We start from the raw sequence: 17,552 nt of genomic DNA on the forward strand, positions 1-17,552 counted from the left end.
AGCACAGGACAGATAACATGGTCTTCCTGGTTGAGGCACATCTGTTACAGGAAACCTTCCTTCCTCTTCTCCTCTGGTACCAGAATAAAAAAGGGCAGAAGCCCTAGCCATCATGGAATGGAATGATCGAACTTCATCCGGAGCTGAAGCTCTGGGGGTAACATACGCACCTACGGCCGCTCCATCCGCCGCAATAAAGTCATTTAATTCATAAGTGTACGTTATGCCAGCATCTGTGTTAGTAGCCATCAGTGTGCGGCGCCCCGCCGGTTGGTGTTGGGACAGACTGGCGCTTCGGGGTAGCAGAGTGATGCCTGTGAGGTGGCCTTGGAGGGTTGTTCCTAGCGTCACACCCACTGACACTATGGATGGACCCACTACAGGTAGTAGCCGCTGCTCTCCAAGAGCAGAGAGCCGAGCACTGCGAGGATGTCCTAGCACACGTCCCTAGGAGCTTGCGGATGGGCCCTTGAAGAAATGCTGGCGTGTATGCCTTGGTGAATCCATACCTACAGGGCTGTGCCCCCCCCTTCACACCCCCACACCCCTCCCCCCCGACTCCACGCACTCATGCCGTTCATCGTCAGAGCTAGTGTATATGGCCAAAGGACCGACTGCAGTCTGTGTACTGGTCTCGTAGTCTAGCCACTTCCCTCAGGGCTATAGATATGAGCATGGCTTTAATTGACTGGGTAGTGGCTGTCAAAGCAGTTGTCGCGGGTCTTGATGGCAGTGAAACCCTTGCTGCAGGCTTTTCCAGTGGCTTTTCCTTCCTTGCCGACAAGGTGGCCATTGAGCCACTGCTGTCGAAACCATCTACAAAGCTCTGGTCGGCGTAGCCGAAAACTGTTTTGCAGTCTCAGACTAAGTTGTAGCAGCGGGCGTCAACAAAGACTAACTTTGAAGAGGGTTCATTTCAGGAGTGCATCTTCTTCCGTGATGAACCACTGTTGGAGGACCGTCGCGGCCACCAGCAAGCTCAGCATAGACTGGCAAGGCGACGGCGAGCACTGAACTAGGACCAGCATCAGCTGTGTCTCTAGCCAGACCAACAGCCTGATACTGGGCTTTACTGGAGCCCTGCGGAGTTACAACTCCTCGGCTGATCTGGATCTCTTAACCAGGTGGGGGCACTCTGGAAAGCGGCCCAATCTGGGCTTCATCCGAGCATGCCCGGAGGCCCCAGTCCCTTCTTTTGTGCCCCTACAACCATCTTGGGGTTTGTAATTTGACCAAAAATATCGGTTTGATAACCCCCCCCTGCCCGCGTGCAGCCCTGCTCTTCCCCGACCCTCTCCGTCGCTCCAATCTCCTTCCAGCCCTCTCCGCCCGCATTCCACCTACCCTGATTGGTCAGTCCACCTGGTCATAACTGATGTTCCCAGGGTGGCCCTCTTGCACGTTGCAGCCCCTGCAGCTAAGGGCCCCAAGGCAAACGACGGCTCCTTATCGTGTCGGCAGGCGTCAGCAGGGGATGCCAGTGGCCATCCGTCAACCAGCAACGACTACTAAGTTAAGAGTGGCTACGGTGTGGGGTAGATCAATCACTCTACCCAGGAAGCCCTACCACATTGCTAACTATCTTAACACTGTAAATTATTAACCTACGCCACATCTTGGGGAACTGTACAGACTGACCTCTATTAAATCCGCTCTTGCTTCACTGATTCACATCATTGATATCACTGTGTTCATTCTGTCTCTATTTTATTCTGCCTCTCCCAAACCCTTAAAAATTGTCCTTAGGGATCCTATTTCTGTAATTTAGCTTTTCCACACACTTGGCAATTTACTCTTGGTGCATTGTTTCTCATCTAGATGTTGCCCTGTAGAATTGCTCCCGTTGGCCTGATTCACATCTAGGAAGTGCCCGCTGAGTTATTACTGTGTCTTATTCTGCCTAAATCATTACTGTGTCTAACTCTGCCTCCACCCCCACACTTAAATTGTTCCTATTAGCCTGAAATAGTTATTATGTGTCCCGAGTTTTTACTGCGTTTCCTGCCTGTCCCACAAACGTCTTAATAGTTCCCGTTAGCTCGATTCACATCAAGAAGTGCACACCGTGATACTACTGTGATTTACCAGTTCTGCACACTTGGAGATTCGCTCATGAAGCATCGACTCATCTAGAAGGGAGTAGTTTCTTACCTGTAACTCCATTTCTCCAGCATTGGTATCTTTCATGGATTCACATGCTTAGAATATTCCCCGTCGTCAGACTGGGAACCCTCGGTACACATATATATAGTCATTTCCAATAGGAAAACTTTTGCCCTATCCCCGTCTGCGTCCTCTACGGGGCCGCCTACGTACGCCCCGTTGGACGTGATGGTATATAAGCCCCGCCCCCGCGGGTCCCTTCAGATTTCGACCCCTCCAAGATAACAGGGGGAAAACTTGCTTACATACCAATCTTCCACATTGCAGTCCGGGGAGGCCGGAGGGCGCATGTGAATCCATGAAAGATACCAATGCTGGAGAAATGGAGTTACAGGTAAGAAACTACTCCCTTCTCCAGCATTGGATCTTTCATGGATTCACATGCTTAGAATAGATTGTAAAGCAGTAACATCAAGAAGGAGGTGAGAGTGCAATGTAACTTACATTCGTAGAGACACCCCCAAACACTACCGTTTACACCATGTATGTAAGCAACAACTTATTATACTGATACGAAACGGATTTCCGCCATACAATGCTATGTCATATGACTCAGTATGCACCCCTTGCGCACATATCTACCCAACCACTTATGTTTAGGTCAATAAACTATGCACATTCATGTATACACTCTGAAAAACCAGCTGAGGCCAAATAATAATAGGCAGCATTCTTCTTGAAACTTTGGCTTACCTCATTGAAAAAGGTGGCGAAGCACTGCCCTTCCCATTTGTACCTCATCCGCGTGCTGCTTTTCCAGGCAGTAGTGGCGCGTAAACGTGTGCGGAACAGACCATGCCGCCGCCTGGCAGATGTCCGTCAGCGGAATTCCTGCCCATAGAGCCACGGAGGAAGATGTCGATCTCGTGGAATGGGCTCTGGGACGATGTAGTAGAGGTCTCCCGGCCTTGGAATGACACAGGGTAATCGCCGAGGAGACCCAGCGAGCCAGACCTTGTTTGGAGATAGCCTTACCCCTAGCCGAGGGGCCGTAGGCGACGAATAGCTGTCTGGTGGCTCTGATATCTTGCGTTTTTTGCAGGTAAAATTTTAGCGCCCTTTTGACGTCCAGAGTGTGAAGAGCCTTCTCCGCCGTCGACGAAGGAGATGCAAAGAAAGTAGGGAGTACCAGGGTCGAGTGCTTATGATAGACCTACGGTACTTTTGGGATGAATGAAGGGTTAGTTGATAAAATAACTTTGTCCTTAAAGAACCTCAGATATGGAGGGTCTATGACCAGTGCCTGTAGTTCCGACATTCTTCTAGCCGAAGTGATGGCAACTAGGAACGCGAGTTTCCAAGATAGAAATTGTAGAGATGAAGAGGACATTGGCTCAAAGGGAGGCTTCATTAAGGCAGCTAGAACCGTGTTCAGACTCCACGACGGTGGGAACCGTTTTTCCGGAGGGAAGGTTCTAAACAGACCCTTCATGAAATGCTTCACTAGCCTGTCACTGAATAGTGGAGGGGACTGTCTTCTTCTGGTAAATCTCGAAACAGCCGCCAGGTGTACTTTGATTGACGATGATGACAGTCCGCTCTCCGCAAGATGAAGAAGATACGGGAGGATTTGCTCCGGAGTTACTTCCAAAGGTTGTATATTTTGTTGTGTTTGACACCATATACAGAACCTTTTCCATTTGCTTACATATGATTTGTTAGTGGACGGGGCTCTGGCCGCCTGCAGAATCCTTCGGCAATCAGTCGAGACTTTTAGGTTCCCGAACTCCGAGAAGTCAGGAGCCATGCAGTTAAGTTCAGGCTGTCCGGATTGTGGTGCCACACGGTCCCCTCGTCCCTGGACAGGAGGTTCGGTACTTTCCTGAATGGTATCGGCTGATCCAGCGACAGATGAAGGAGGTCTGAGAACCATGGTTGCCTCGGCCAGCGCGGGGCCACTAGGATGACCCGGCAATTGTACCTGTGGATCCCCTGGATCGTCCTCCGTATGAGGGGAAATGGAGGGAAGGCGTAGAGGAACTTGCCTGTCCACGGAAACGAGAACGCTTCCCCCAGGGAGCCTGTTTGGGGCCATCTGCTCGCGAACTGAGCACATTTTCGGTTTCTTTCCGTGGCGAAGAGATCGATCGACGGGGTCCCCCATCTTTCGAAGATTTCCCCGAGTTGAGTGGAGTCCAGCTCCCACTCGTGTATTTGTGACATAGTCCTGCTCAGGGAATCCGCCTGTAAGTTCTTCGCTCCCGGTAGGTGGTATGCCACTAGGGAGATGTGGTGTTTTAAAGCCCAATGCCAGATCTTTTGAGCTTCCTTCGAGAGGGTCCTGGATCTGGTGCCACCCTGTTTTATCAGGTAGAACATAGCTGTCGTATTGTCCGTGAGCACTCTTACTTTTGACCCCTTGATGTGTGGGAGGAAAGATTTCAGGGCCCATCTCACTGCCCTTAGCTCCAGGACGTTGATATGTAGGCGAGATTCGGTCGACGACCACCTGCCTTGGGTTTGGTGACGTGACATGTGTGCTCCCCAGCCCGACAGAGAGGCGTCTGTAATGATGGTGTTCTGAAATTCCGGCTCCTGCAGGGGGACCCCTCTGTCCAGGTTGCGCGCCACTTTCCACCATCGGATGGCTTTGATAACTCGTTCGTCGTCGACTATTATCTTGTCCGACCAGCGGCCTGTGGCCTGCTTCCATCTGTCTGATAGGAACTCCTGTAGAGGTCTCATGAACAACCGGCAGTTCGCGACTAGGTGGATGCACGATGCCATGGAGCCGAGGAGAGCCGCATATTTTCTTACTGACAACCTTCTCTGTAAACGAAGTTGGCTTGTCAGGTGTTTGATCTTCAACAACCTTTCCAGGGATGGTTTCACTAGTCCCGTGTGGGTGTCGAATTGAGCACCTAGGAACTTCAAGCTCTTCGAGGGCTTTAGTGAAGACTTTTCGTAGTTCACTGCAAATCCCAGACGCTGTAGCAGTCGCAAGGTGGTCAATAGGCTGTCGTTGGTCGACGCTGGGGAGGATCCCCTCACGAGCCAGTCGTCGAGGTACGGGTAAACGTGATGCCCTTCCTTCCGCAGCCAGGCTGCTACGGGTGCTAGGCACTTTGTAAAGGTTCTTGGGGAGGACTTCAGGCCGAAAGGGAGCACAGTAAATTGGTAGTGTGTTTGGCCGACTAGGAACCTCAGGAACCTCCTGTGGTGAGTGCGCACCGGAATGTGAAAATACGCATCTTGGAGGTCCAGAGACGCCAGGAAATCGTTCTTTTGGACCGATCTGATTACCTCCTGTAGAGTAAGCATCTTGAACTTTTGACTCAGCAGGGTTTTGTTGAGGTCCCGTAGGTCGAGGATGGGGCGCCACTTCCCGTTTGGTTTCTTTACTACGAAGCAGCGTGAGTAAACCCCTAAGCCTCTCTGTGAAGCAGGGACTAACTCGATGGCGCCTTTTTTTAGCATGAGCGCAACCTCTCGACGCAAGACGCTTAGGTGTGGTTGAGACAGGCGTATCGGTGGACGTCTTGGAGGTCTGGATTTGAATCTTAGGGAATGTCCCAGTCTCACCGTGTCCAGAACCCACCGATCTGTCGTAATTGACTCCCATTCCTCGACGCAACTTGACACTCTCCCTCCTAGAACGTCATTGTTGATCTTTTTGTTTTCCCGTCGACGACGAGTAAGTGGGACGTCTCTTAGAGGCCTGGAAATTTCTGCGTCGGGTCGAGGACTGTGAGGCGCGTCTATAGCCTTGGGACGGATATGAAGACCTCCCGAATGCTCTATCCCTGGATCCCGCAAATCGTGCGTTTCCCGTAGCTCCTCTAAAGGGGCGAAAGGAACGAAAGGGCTTACCGCTTTGGAGAGAGCCCAGCGAGCGCGCCGTCTCAGAGTCCTCCTTCATTCCTTTCAAGGCCTCATCCACCTTTTCGCCAAACAGGTGGTCACCTTCGAAAGGCATGTCGACGACCTTATATTGCACCTCGGGTCTAAAGTTGGTGCACTTGAGCCAGGCCTGGCGTCGTAGAACCACTCCGTTGTTAATTTGTTTGAACCCCGAGTCTGCCAGGTCCACCGCTATATTGATAGCATGGTTCGAGGCTTCTTCTCCTTCACGAACCAGGGACATAGCTGATTTTCTGTGTTCTTCTGGGAGGTGGTCCAAAATGGGTGCCAGTCTGTGCCACATCTCCCTGTCATACCTGGCCATGATTGCCAGGGAGTTCGCTGCTTTCACTGTTGACGCTCCCACTGACAGGATCTTCTTACCGAAAGCGTCTTGGCGTCTAGCTTCGGAGTCCGGCGGGGTAGAGCACTTATGCTAGGCCTTTGCCTTTCTCGTCGCCGCCGCCGATACCACCGAGTCAGGCGTGGGTTGCGCAGAGAGGCATTTTGGCGTCGAATCTGGAACTTTAAATTTTTTCTCTACGCGGCCTTTGACCGCAGGTTCCGAGAATGGATGCCGCATGGTTTGGACGCCCTCTTTCCATACGTGGTCCAGTATCGGTATCGAAAAAACGGAACGCCTATTCTTGCCCATGTGGTCAAAGAGGAAGCAGTCCTTCTTTTCTTCTTGTTGGGTCAAACCGAACTCCTTGCAGGCCTTTTCCATCATGGAATGGAAGGCCCCTATGTCATCCGGTGGAGATGGGTGAATGGGACTTTTCGGAGGATCCACCTCCACATCCGAAACCCATGACGGGTCTCTCGACGGCGAGAGGGAGATATCAGAAGCTGACCCCTGTTCAGAGAGGGAGTCCGAGAGCTCACCTTCTTCCTGGACTGTTGGAGCAGTTGGGCCCACGACCGATCTAGTCGGGCGGTGTGAAGGTCCGGGCTCGTCGACGAGGGGAGTCGTCGGAACAGGTGGGAGCCTTTCGTCCAGGGACTTCAAGAGCGAGTGTAAGGAGGAAAGTACCTCCATGGAGAGAGTAGCCTGGGCGTTTGGAGGCTGGGTGAAAACTTGAGAGCAGGTTGCACCAGAAGGAAATCTGGGCCGTAGCCCCAGGTCTTCCGGGCTCACTATTCTGAAGCCGTCGTCTTCTTTGGAGGCGATCGAAACTGCCTGTTCTTGTAGCAGTGTGTCGGGTAGCCCCATGTCGAACGCTTCTGGCCTCCAGGCCTGGAACTCCGTCGACGAGGGAATCGTCGTCGACGATGAGCCCGTTTGAAAGGCGGGGGACTGTGACGGAGTGGGCACTTGGATCGTCGCCGTCGTCGACGGAGGGCCTGCAGGTGGCTTAGGCGGTCCCGCCTTCGCGGAGCTCTCCCTGCGTTTATCCGCCTCTCTACTCGTAGCTGATCTTTTCTGATCGCTCGAGGAGGATTTTGGCCTGTCCTTATCTTTCTTCGACGAAGAAGAAGAGGAAGATGATTTCTTCGTCGATTCTTTCGATGAGGCCTTAGAGGAATGACTTCGAGGCACGTCCTTCTGCGTAGGTCGTGATTTTTTGGCCGGAGGTTCCGACGGATGTGAGCGTCGGGAGGCTTCTGATGTTTTCGCTGAGGCGATACTGCGCACCGATCCTACCTCCGACTGAGGGTACGCTCCAGCGCCGTCGTTCAGCCACGAGACTAGTCGCCGATTCCGGTCCTTCAGGGTTTTTTGGGAAAACCCCTTGCAGATATCACATTGGTCCGCCGAGTGGTGGGGGTGAAGGCAGTAGATGCAGTCAAGATGGCCATCCCCTTCATAAACCTTCTTTAGACCGCACGTGGCACACGGGCGGAAAAGAGGCTTACCCGACATTATTGCCAGACCAACTAACAAAAACTCGTAGGAGTTAGAAGCGGACCAAACAGACAAACTCGCAGGAGTTAGAAACAATCGATAAGTATTTGAAGAAAATACACGAGGAGATCCCACTATCTTTGGAGACGGTTGAAATCTGAAGGGACCCGCGGGGGCGGGGCTTATATACCATCACGTCCAACGGGGCGTACGTGGGCGGCCCCGTAGAGGACGCAGACGGGGATAGGGCAAAAGTTTTCCTATTGGAAATGACTATATATATGTGTACCGAGGGTTCCCAGTCTGACGACGGGGAATATTCTAAGCATGTGAATCCATGAAAGATCCAATGCTGGAGAAATCACCCTTATTAGCCTGACTCCCATCTAGAAAGTGCCCCCTATTACTATGTCTTATTCTACCTGAATCACTACTGCAGCCCTTTATGCCTGTTCTCACACTTTACAATTGTTCCAGTTACCCTGATTCGTATCTAGAAAGTGCCACCTGAGATATTATCGTGTTCGACTCTAACTTCCCTAATACTTCGGAATTAGAAGAGCCCTCCGAAGTCCCTGCCGTGATTTATTATTCCACACCCTTAGAGATGGCTCTTGCTGCATTGATTCCTATCTAGAAAGTACCCTCTAGGTCTATTGTTCCTGTTGGACAGATCTGTCATCTCGGAAGTACCACCAAGTTATTACTGTATTTATTCTGCCCATCCCACACACTTAGAAACTGTACCCGTTAACCTGTTTCACATCTAAAAGTGCACCCTGAGATAGTGTATATTCTGCCTGTCCCTCACACTAGAAATTCCTGTTGGCTTGACTCGCATCTAGAAGTGCCCTCCAAGATACCTCTGTGACCCATTTTCCACACCCTTAGAAATGTTCTCTTGCTGCACGGATTGTCATCTAGAAGGTGCCCACTAGGCCTTAGAATTGTTCATTTGTCCTGATTCGCATCTAGAAGTACCCTCCGAAATATCACCGATTTATCTTTCCACACCTTGAAATTTCACTCTTGCTTCACTGATTCTCATCTAGAAAGTACCCTCTGCGAATTAGAAACTGTCCCTTGCAGCTTGACTCATCTAAAGGGTGCCCCCTTAAATAATACTGCAATCTATTTGCCTGCAGTGCTCTTAGCTTCTGTCGCCTTGATCCACACCTAGAAAGCGCCCACTGTGATTTACACACTTTTAGAAAGAGCGCACTATAATATTTACTTAATTTAGTTACCTCTCACCCTCAGAGCTCCATACTACCCTCTCTTGCCCTCTCCCACTGCCCCAGTGACCAGAATCTAGACGCAGATTGTACATCTTGGGCCTATACTTCCACTGTTACTAATTCACCAACTTCTAACCACACTGACCCCCCCCCCCCCAGGATGGAGAGCCCAACTCTTGATATACCCCCCCTCCAACCAGTCCCAATCCCTAGCCTCCCCACAGCAAACCCACCCCCGCTCTAGCACCCAACTTCGCGATTCCCCCCTCTATTCCCCACCTGATCGCAAACCACGACAACCCACCCCCATACACCAATGCACCCAGATTGCACTTGCCCACTCTCCTACCATCATCCCACGTCCAACTCGAAGAACAGAGGAGCACTCTAGCGTGCCAAACAACTGCCCCCTAAAGCACTTAACCCCACCCACCCTAGCACACCCACTCCTACTATCCCCCCCTTACATCTATTGAACACCCCAATTCCCCCACCCATACATCACGTCCTCTATCAAACTCCCAAGCCAGGGGAGCCCTCTGGCGCGCCAAACCGCACGATCCCACCTCCACTTCCACTCCATTCTTCAGCCCTCTTGAGGACCTCTGCTTCCCCTGTACCTTCCTCCCATGCCACCCACTCCCTCAGCCAACTGACGCAGAACCCCCCCCGACCAACCGCCCATAACCCCTACTCGTCCCCCACCAACAATCCACCTCCCTTATATCCCTTCCCCTTTCTGAAAGTAGCAAGTCTCACCATTGCTAGAGTAGCCTCCTCTCCGTTCCCCTGACGACCCCCCACCCCATCACACCCCTATGGCAGGAACTCCCATGAAATGCAGAAAACGCGACTGGTCCTCTCCCTTGACCCTCTTATTACCACTACCGATTCAGCCCTCCCTCCCAGCCTCTCCATCCCCTACCGCCCCTGCACTCTCCCAGTTTCCGCCCCCTTTCTCTAGACTTCTCACCCTGTACACCTAATCCCACTTCGTACCCCAGACTCACTCCAAATTCTGGCAACCTAAGCCCCCTCACACCTTCCGACTCTTCCAACACTCGCCTAATCTCCCCCCCCCCCTTGTCCCAACCCTTGCGCCTCCTACCTCCGGCCACCTACTCTTCCCGCCCCCAATCGAAGTAACCCTCAGTACACTCAGGCACCCAGCCCCTGTCGTACCCCTCCTCATCCTGTCAACACGCCTCAATGCTCCCACCAAACCACTCCAATGAGCACCACAAAACCCACATCCCCAATTAAGTCACTTGCATCCTCTTAACGCCGCTCGATAGCAAGTAACAGACAGCATTTTTGACCTCCTATCCTCTGACAAACCAGACCTCATTTTTATCACCAAAAACTGGTTCTCCAACAACTTTGCCCCTGTAGCACACAAAGCCTTGCCCCCTGGCTACACGCTCATCGCCCACAATCGACCCTCCAGAGGTGGCGGAGTGGCAGTCCTCTTCAACTGTCATTTCTCAGTCTACTTGTTGCATCCCAGACATGCATTGCCTCCTGTGAATCCCTACCAGTAATAACTAACTACCACTGACCTTCAACCACAGCTCCTAGTCTACTCTAGTAACTGACCCCCTGGATATGACAGACATTTCACCAACAACCTCTGACTCCATAGCGAACATTCAAGTAAAGTCACCCATCTCTTACACTCCTAGGAGACTTTAAAATATGGTTCGATATCCCCTCTAACCGCATGACTCAACCGCTGGTTGATAGTCTCGATGCACTCAACCTATCCTACCATACGACCAGTCCATGGTGGGCACACCCTTGATGCAATTTTCAGCTCTCACGACCTGGTTACTTATCCTGTCCCTAACCTCTCATCTGGACTGACCACTTTGCCATCCCTTTCTCCATCTACACCCCTGTCCCTCCCCCTACAGCTCCCCTGACACCCCTTGTGTTCTCAATTGATGGAGGAAAGTCAAGATCTTTCCCAACCTATCCAAAGCCCTGCTTCTTTGCCCCCCTGCAACACTCCCCCCGATAGAACCTTACCCATTGACTCCGACTCCTGGCTTAATGACTCAGTTACACCTTTCACCCCATTATGCCCCGCTTCCTCACGCAATGAACATTCCCCCCTGGAACCCCCCAATCCCCCCGGCCCCCAAGTAGTTCACGCCTCGCCTGAAGAATAGCATAAAACATAACTCTTGAACATAAATGGCGAGCATCAAAAAACGATCTCAGCAGATCCTCGTTTGCAAACAACTCCACATGATCATATCCGAATTCATCAATCCCACTTGCTCCTCTACCCAATATACTCCCTCACAATCACTCTGTGGCTCCCTCTCCTTACAATTCTACCTAGACAGGACGACATCCCTCATCACCAAACTGTCCTCGCTCCCCTCATGATCCCATTGCCCCGATGCCCAATCTCCCTACCTTCGACTCCTTCAAATCCATCTCCAGAGAAAAGTTCCTCCACCCATCAGCCAGCAAAACCTCTGGGTCACCCCTCATCCTCTGCCTCTGCCCTGAAAGAAATAGTCTCGTCCTCCTACGCAGGAGAACATGCAAGAGCCTTTCTAAATGAACCCCTCACTTCTGGCATCTTCTCTGATGCCTTCAAAATAGCACAGGTCAAACCTCTTCTAAAAAAGGCATCCCTTGACCCGCTGGTCCCCAAGAACTACAGACCAATCTCCAACACCAGATGTCTTGCGAAACTCATTGACCGGACTGCTTACTCCCAGCTCAACTCACAATCAGGCTTCAGACCCCGACATGGAACTGAAACCACTGGATCGATCTGGGATTATCTCAAGGTCACTGCACACTCTGAAGGCTGTGCAGCATTGATTCTCCTTGATCTCTCTGCAGCCTTTGACACGGTTAACCACGCAATCCTCCATCAATCCCTAGGAAGCTGTGGCTCTGCTCTCAAATGGATTGCCTCTTTCCTGAGCAACAGGAAACAAATAACCCTCCTCTCCCCTCATGTCTCAACGTCTCGCTCGGTGAACACTGGTGTTCCCCAAGGCGCTTGCCCATCTGCTCTCCTGTTCAACCTATATATGACCGCTCTACCAGGAATCAAGCACAACATCTCCTGTTACAACTATGCTGACAATACCCAAATCATCCTAAGAATTCCCAAGACAGGCACCAAACCCCTTCCCGACCTTCAAGCCTATCTCCGCGATATTGATCGATGGATGACGATAAACCACCTCCTTTTGAACCCTGCAAAGACTGAAATCATGGTGTGTGGGAACACTGCCCTGCTACCACATCCGCTCCCATCCCTCGGCCCCCTCCACCTCCTCTCCGATACTGTAAAAAACTTATGCTGCACCATGGACTCAGGCCTGAACCTCTCCTGTCAGATCAACGGGTCAAAATGCTGTCACTACCACCTCAAACTTCTCAGATGCATTTTTCCCACCTCTCCTACCCAAACAGACTTGACGCAGTTATGTCTATTGTGATATTGAGACTAGACAATGGCAACTCCCTATATCTAGGAGCCCCGGCATCCCAACCTAAACTCCAAAGAGCCCAAAACGCTGCTGCAAAACTGTTCCTTGCCCTGGGTCAAAGAGACCACATCTCTCCAGCTCCCGGAACCCTCCACTGGCTCCGAGTCGGACAAAGAGCCACCTTCAAGACCCCTGTGCATCACTCACCGTGCAGTGCACAAGACTGGCCAATTATACCTGCAAGAAAAGATAAAACCATACCTCCCATCCTGCACCCTAAGATCAAGCACTGCCCTCCTTCTAGTGATTCCAACCTAAAACCCTCAGGATCGGAGGGATCCGCCTTCTCAACCTTGGGCCCAACTCTGCGATACTCGCTTCCCCCTCATATTTGACGCACCCAAGAGTACATGACATTCCACAAAGCTCTAAAAACAGGGACTTTCCGTAATAACAACCACAACCTTCTGAAGTGATTGAACCGTAGCAACCTAATGACTCCTGCTCAATGAGATCCAAACAAAGTCATCACTGAATATGCTCATTAATTCGCTATTAAGCAACAGCATGCCTGAAACACAATATCGATCTCCTTAGATCATAACTCCACGCAACCTCTCTCCATACTGGTATTCGAATTTCCTTACCTGTATCCTTGCTGCCCTTCACCAAGACCCACAACTAAGGCCTCCATCTGCTCCCTGTCCGCTTCAGGTATGCTTCCCACCCCCGTTGAGGTCACTATGTACTGCCCCCAGCCCCTCTGGTCCCCATGGGGTCGCTGTGTGCCGCAAAATCCCCTTTGGTTACCTGTGATGTTGCAGTATGCGCCCAGCCACCTCCCCCCGTCACCGTGCTGTTGCTGTGTGCCCCCTGCACCTTTTGGTCAATGTCGCCGATGTGTGCCCCCTCCCCTCTGTCCCCCATGATATTGCTGTGTGCCCACAGCCCCCTCTGGTCCCCCCGATGTCACTGTATACCCCCAGCCCCTCTGGTACCCCCATGATGTTGCAGTGTCAAACCAGCCCCCTCTAGTCCCTGTGATGTTGCTGTGTGCCCCCCAGCCACCTCTAGTCCCTGTGATATTGCTATGTGCCCCCAACTGCCCCCGCCCAGACCCCATGTTGCTGTGTGCCCCAAAATCCCCTTTGGTTACCCGTGATTTCGCTTTATGCCCCCCAGACACCCCTGTCCCCGTGTGTCCCCTGTGCCCTCTGGTCCCCCATGATGTCTATGTGCCTCTGTCCCCCGTGCTATAGCTGTGTGCACCTTCCCTCTCTGGTCCCTGTGATATTGCCATGTGTCCCCGGCTCCCTCTGGTCCTCCAGTGACGCTGTGTGCCCCCCCCCGACCCCCCTCTGGTCCCAAGTGATGCCGCTATGTGCCCTCCAGCCAGTCCCCTGTATGCCCCCCAGCCTCCCTTTGTCCCCCGTGATGTCGCTGTGTGCGCCAGCCCACTCTGGTCCTCTGATGTCGCTGTATGTCCCCAGCCCCCTTCCTATTCCCTGTGAACCCGCTGTGTGCCCCCAGCCCCCTCTGTACCCCCACAACATCGCTGTGTGCCCCCAGCCCCTCTGGTCCCTCATGATGTCGCTGTGTGCCCCTCTGGTCCCCATGATATTGCTGTATGTCCCCCACCCTCTGGTCGCACGTGTTGTCGGTATGTGCCCCATCTCCCTCAGGTTCCCGTGATCTCGCCATGTACTCCCGCCCCCTCTGGTACCCTGTGATGTCGCTATGTGCCACCAAGCCCCTATTCCCCTGTGATATCGATGTGTGCCCCAACCCCCTCTATTTCTCCGAGATGTTGCTGTGTGCCCCCAGCCCTCTCTAGCCCCCGTAATGTTGCTGTGTACCTCCTCCTTCTGGCCCCATTATACCCCCCTGCTTTCCCTGATCTCTTCTCCTGCCTCCACCTCTTATCCCTTTCCTCCATTCCCTGTCCCATTCATAGCAGGAGTTGTCTTGATTCAAGAAAGGTTCACCATCAATAACCTCTGCCAACGCTTGGATTTGACCTTGGACACATTGACTCGTCGTGCTTCACCCATCTATCTTGCTTGACCTCCCCTGCGTCACGCACTCAGGTTGGCCCTAATCATGCTGTGCCCCTCGTCAGCGCAAATCCTTGCCTACATTTTCTATTCCTGTACTACATTGTTTTTTACTGAGCTCTGCATTTGCTCTTCCCCTCTGCTCTTTCTACTGCTTTACTTCTGTTCTCCTCTCCCATCCCTTCCTCCCCTCCCTTACCTTTTCTCTGCACCTGCTCTATCTGAATTGTCCCTGGACCTAGTTGGATGGTTAAAATGGTTTGTCACCCCCCCCTCACATCCCCTTACTTGTAAGTCCCCCCCCCCCCACCCCGCCGGGACTGCCTGAGGTGTCGTTGGGCCTGGTACAATGGTCACCCGTTTTGTTCTTCTCCCTCCCTTTTCCTCCCCTCTCCCTCACCTAGTGCGATTCTCCGTAGATGTCGTCAGGCCTAGTGCGGTAATCGCCTGTCCCTGTTTTCCTCCCGTCTGTCTTGGCACTTGACTGTCCGGGGTGTCACAAGCCAAATGTGATGGTTAATCTTGTTCCCTCCCTTGTCGTGGGGCACTTTTGAAGCGCAGTGTGTGAGCGCTGTATAAATAACTTTCATATCATATCACTATGCTTACTCTTTGCTCTACACATCACAATTGGAATGCAGCTACAACCCTCGATCAATTTGGCCTAGCTGCTCACATACGAACACTATCCCATGAACACCTCAGCATTCTAATAAAACGCAGCTATACCCCACAACAAAACAGGCCTAGCTGCACACAAGCATCCCACAGGCCTAACGCAGCCAGAACCCAGTCTAAGTGTGCACCCGCCAGACTGCACACATTGAACCGATATCAACATCACCACACCCAATGCTAGGATGCAGCTACTATTTATTTATTTGCATTTTTTAAAGTGCGCAGAAGCCCAGGGTTATCGTGTCGCTGTGAGCATTTCTAGATACAAAGGAATTCATAGTGGTTACATAGATTCTTACAAGTTTGTGATACATATTGTGGTTACATAGTATGATCAGGAATAGCGTGCATTTCTTATCTTGGGGGGCAAGGAGCAACTCTAGATAGTACGCTGGCAGATATGTCACGGTGGTTCGGTTCTTCAAGGTGATAGGATGTAGAGTAAGGGGGGGGGTCATGTGAAGAGTGTGGTTTTAAGTGTTTAGGTTTATGTTTATTGAATTTATATAGCGCTTTAAGCCAAAGTGATTTGCGGAATGTTAGAAAGGAAGGCTCTTCTCCGAGATCATTGGGGAGGGCATTCCAAAGTTTAGGAGCTATGTGGGGGAAGCCGATTCCTCCAGCGTTAGCTCTTTTTTTGGATGGGACGCGGAGTTGGTTAGCATGATGACTTCTTGTGGGTCGTGTGGAGGTGTTTTTGGATAGTGTATCAGAGAGGTATGATGGGGCGACATGATGGATACATTTATGCGTGAAGTTGAGGATTTTGAAATTGATCCTATCCTTGACAGCGAGCTGATGAGCTTCGCGTCTTGCCTGGGATATGTGGTCATATTTGGGGATTTGTAGAGCTGCCCTAGGAGCGTTGTTTTGTGTTATTTGGAGCCTGTTAATGTTCTTGGAGGAGGTGCCTGCCAGGAGTGCATTGCAATAGTCAAGTCTGGCTCCAACTGTGGCTCTGGCCATGGACAAACAGTTTTGAGTGGTTAAGAAAGGTTTGATTGCCGTTATAAGTTTAGTGGTGTTGGCAGCGGCCGAGGAGATGGCACTGACCTGTCTAGTCATAGAGAGAGTAGAGTCTAGGTAGACACCAAGGGTCTTTACTGAAGTTTGGCGAGGATTTCCTTAGGACCTAGGGTAATATCCGTTTTGTCCCCCATTTAGGAAAAGGCCATGGATTGCCATCCAAGTTTGAATGGTGGTGTATATTTGGTGGAGCACTGTCTCATCTTGCTCAGTCTCCAGTGAGAGGGAGGAGCACTTGCATGTCGTCGGCATATTTAGTGTAGGCTATGCCTAGTATGTCCAGTAGGTCAAACAAACGTTTGGTGAACAAGTTAGAGGGTGGGTGCTGTACAGGATCCTTGGGGACTCCACAGCTGATGGTGATGTGGTCTGCGTTGGATTGGTCTGAGTAAACTTTCATTACCCTTCCTTCTAGGAAGGAGGTTATCCAAGAGGTGGCCTTGTCAGAGAATTGGGCTGCATTGTGAGGTGAGAATGTCGTGGTCAACAAGATCAAACGCAGCAGAGAGATCTAGGAGGAGCAGGAGTGCAGGTTTGCCTGTGTCCATAATTTTGGTTATTTGGTTCTTAAGATCTAAGAGGGCGGTTTCAGTCCCGTGTCCTTTGCGAAAGCCAGATCCGTCTTTTACCTAAGATGGCATTGTCTTCCAGGTATTGTTGGATTTGTATGTGGGTCGCTTTATCCGGTAGTTGTTGGGGCAAGTGGGGTCTAGAGCTGGTTTTTATGAGAGGGCGAACCCATGCTTTTTAGGTTTTGTGGAACAACTCCAGATGAGAATGACGCATTAATGAAAGCTGTTATGATGGGGGTGAGTGAGTCTGCGCATTCTTTGATGCTAGTAGGTGGACAGAGGTCCCCTGTGCAAGTGGAGGGTTTAATGTGTTTAATGAGGTTGGTAACCTCAGTCTGACTTCTTTGAAAGTGAAGAGGGGTGTTTGCGAAAGTTTAGGATTGAGGGATGAGGTGGTGCATGATGTTTAAGAAGGGCTGATCGTTGTTTGGATATTTTTTCTTTGAGCATTTTCACCTTGTTTATGAGAGCATCCTGAATATTAGTGCACCAGGTTTTGTCTTTGATTAGGTCATCTTGGGTGGTAGTGGGGGAGGTAAGATCTTTAAATATCAGACTTCTCTGGATTTAGATTGAGCTTGGGTGATTCTTTGGTTGAAGGATTCAGATTTTGCAAGGAAGATAGCTTTTTATATGCAGTAGATATTTTTTTGAATTCGATTAGAGTGGGTTGG

At 51.3% G+C, this 17,552-nt stretch overlaps 1 protein-coding gene across 1 annotated transcript in view; it reads right to left on the reverse strand.

Annotated features, from left to right (window-relative positions):
• The window catches only part of TSPAN1 (tetraspanin 1), a 283,028-nt gene that overhangs the window by 59,149 nt on the left and 206,327 nt on the right, over positions 1 to 17,552 (reverse strand). The gene's annotated exons all lie outside the window — the stretch shown is intronic.

Source organism: Ambystoma mexicanum, chromosome 1q (genome assembly GCF_040938575.1).
Source record: "Ambystoma mexicanum isolate Mex_15411 chromosome 1q, UKY_AmexF1_1, whole genome shotgun sequence".
NCBI classification, from domain to species: domain Eukaryota; kingdom Metazoa; phylum Chordata; class Amphibia; order Caudata; family Ambystomatidae; genus Ambystoma; species Ambystoma mexicanum.